This window comes from Myotis brandtii, unplaced genomic scaffold (genome assembly GCF_000412655.1).
Source record: "Myotis brandtii unplaced genomic scaffold, ASM41265v1 scaffold2325, whole genome shotgun sequence".
Lineage (NCBI taxonomy): Eukaryota > Metazoa > Chordata > Mammalia > Chiroptera > Vespertilionidae > Myotis > Myotis brandtii.
The window spans coordinates 175,423-177,657 of record NW_005358747.1 but is presented as its reverse complement, the minus strand read 5'-3'; the positions used below and the strand labels follow the sequence as shown (position 1 = coordinate 177,657).

The following is a 2,235-nucleotide window of genomic DNA, read 5'->3' as shown; positions in this document are numbered from 1 at the left end:
CCGCGCCCTGAGTCCCCCCACCCCCCACCAGCCGCCCTGCCCCTCCTTCCTGCAGCCGCCTCACCTGCTGTGTGACCCCGGCCCGTGACCCAGCCTCTCGGGGCTCAGTCCCACCCGGGTCCCAGCTCGCAAAGTGTAAGAGCAGCCGGGAGGCCCTCCCACCGGGCAGGATCCATATTGAATAGTGTTTTTGCTATAACTTTACTAACGTTTAGCTTCTGTTCTACTTTAGGAAAAATTTAAGATTTTCACGGGCCCTAAAAGTTTCGTGTTTTTTTTAATGTGAGAAATAAAACACAGGTCCTGGCCGGGTACTCGGTTCGCACGCATGTTATGGGGAGGGGCCACAACATTAGTAACAAAGAAACAGAATTTCCAGAGGATGAGGCCCAGAAATCAGGATTTTAAAAAGATTCCCAGGTGATTCTAATGTGCAGCCAAGGTTGAGAACCACTGTATTAGAGAAAAAAATTGTTGATCTTAAAAATAAAACAATTAGCCGTGAAAATGGGTTTACTCCGGACAAGCAAGCTATAGCAAAAGCCATGGGGAGTCCAACAGACACAGGAGAGGAATCGTGTTTTATGGAGAAAAAGGAGGAAGTTGGGAGGGATTTTTTTTGCACAAAAGTCCCTGGGGGAAAGGCGGGAGCTCGCGGCTCGTCACTGGCTGAGTTGTTGGGTGGACGGTTTCTTTTCTTTATTCTTTTTCTTTTATTTTTTTTCTAGATAAGTCTAAGTTTACCTACTTGGGTTTTTGTGGGGTTTTTTCATCTTCATTGTTGAAAGTATTACGCATGTCCTCTTGTTCCCCTCATTAGCCTCCTCCAGCCCCCCCCCTCCCTCCCCCACCCCCGCAGGCCTTCATGGGCGGTTGGTTGGGAAGATGCCAGGCGCATCTTTCCTGCTGGACCAGTGATTGAGGATTCTTTCCGGTTGACGAGTCCTCCTGTGATTGACACGCGTGTCCGGGGCGAGAGCGCCCCCTTCTGGCCTCCAGGCTACATTTTAGTAAGGCTCCTTTTCATTATTCAGTCCCAACACAATGGTTCAACTCCTGAAACTGGAACGAAAAAGGCAAATCAAACCCAAAGTAGCAAATCAAGAAATAATAAAAGAGAGCACAAAAAATCAATAAAATAAAGACAATAAAGAAGCCCTGACTGGTCTGCTTAGTGGCTAGAGCATCGCCTGTTGATCAAAGGGTCAAGGGCACGTACCTGGGTTGCAGGTGTGATCCTGGGCCCTGGTCCGGGCACGTGCGGGAGGCAACCAATCAGAGTGTCTCTCTCACATTGATGTCTCTCTCTCTCTCTCTCTCCCCCCCTCTTTCCCCCTCCCTCCATCCCTTCTACTCTCTCTAAAAAAATAAATGAAAAAATTAGCCTCAGGTGAGGATTAACAAAAAACAACCAACCGACAAACAACAAAAACACAGTAGAGAAGATCAATCAAACCAAAAGCTGATTCTCTGAGAATATTGTCAGGTTTTTAACCCCCGAGCCAGGTGGATGGGAAAGAAAAGAGACGCGACAAATCGCCGGCATCAGGGACGAGAAAGGACAGCGTGAGAGGTCACCCTGACGGGACGAGGAGCGTCAGGGACACTGTTAGCCGCACCCCGACCCGCACTGCGCCCGGTGACGGGCAGAGCCCTTCAGAGACAGAGCTGGCAGTGCTCACCGAGGAGGATCAGGTGGGCGGACGGGCGGGGCCGTGAGCACCCGCAGCCGTTGGCGCCCGCATTAACCCTTATCAGTGGTTGCGTTCTTTTCCCAACGCGCAACCGTAAGCCTGCTTTTGCCCACCTGTATATGAACTGATTATCCCTCTGTCTTTTGAAGACTTTGAAATTGTGTTTTTAAATCTTCCCACGAAGAACACGCCAGTGAATCTACAAAGCACTTAAAAAAAAGGGTGATAGCGATTTCATACAGTCCCATCCAGCAGCTGAGGAGACCAATAGCACCCCGATGCCTAAGCCAGACAGACGTTCCAGGAACAGCACCGGCAGACCAGCACCTGCACGTGCACAGCCGCCAACATCACAAACAGCCCGGCCGGCGCGGCACCGGGTTGGCGTCGACTCAGGAAGCAGAAGGTCAGGTTTCGAATCCTGGTCAGGGCACATGCCCAGGTTGCGGGCTCCATTTCCAGAAGGCAGCCGATCCATGATTCTCTCTCATCATGGATGTTTCTCTCTCTCTCTCTCTCTCTCTCTCTCTCTCTCTCTCTC

The 2,235-nt window shown here is 50.8% G+C and overlaps 1 long non-coding RNA gene across 2 annotated transcripts in view; it reads right to left on the bottom strand.

Moving 5' to 3' along the window:
• Positions 1 to 495: 495 nt before the first annotated feature.
• Positions 496 to 2,235, bottom strand: part of LOC106726157 — a 3,688-nt gene continuing 1,948 nt past the window's right edge. The window contains exons 1-2 of one of the 2 annotated variants that reach the window (XR_001362189.1): positions 1,808 to 2,178; positions 496 to 1,062 (exon numbers count right to left, since the gene is read on the bottom strand). This is a non-coding gene — a long non-coding RNA (uncharacterized LOC106726157). Of the gene's footprint in view, positions 1,063 to 1,807; positions 2,179 to 2,235 lie in introns of those variants that run through there. The other variant, XR_001362188.1, reaches the window with a different exon arrangement.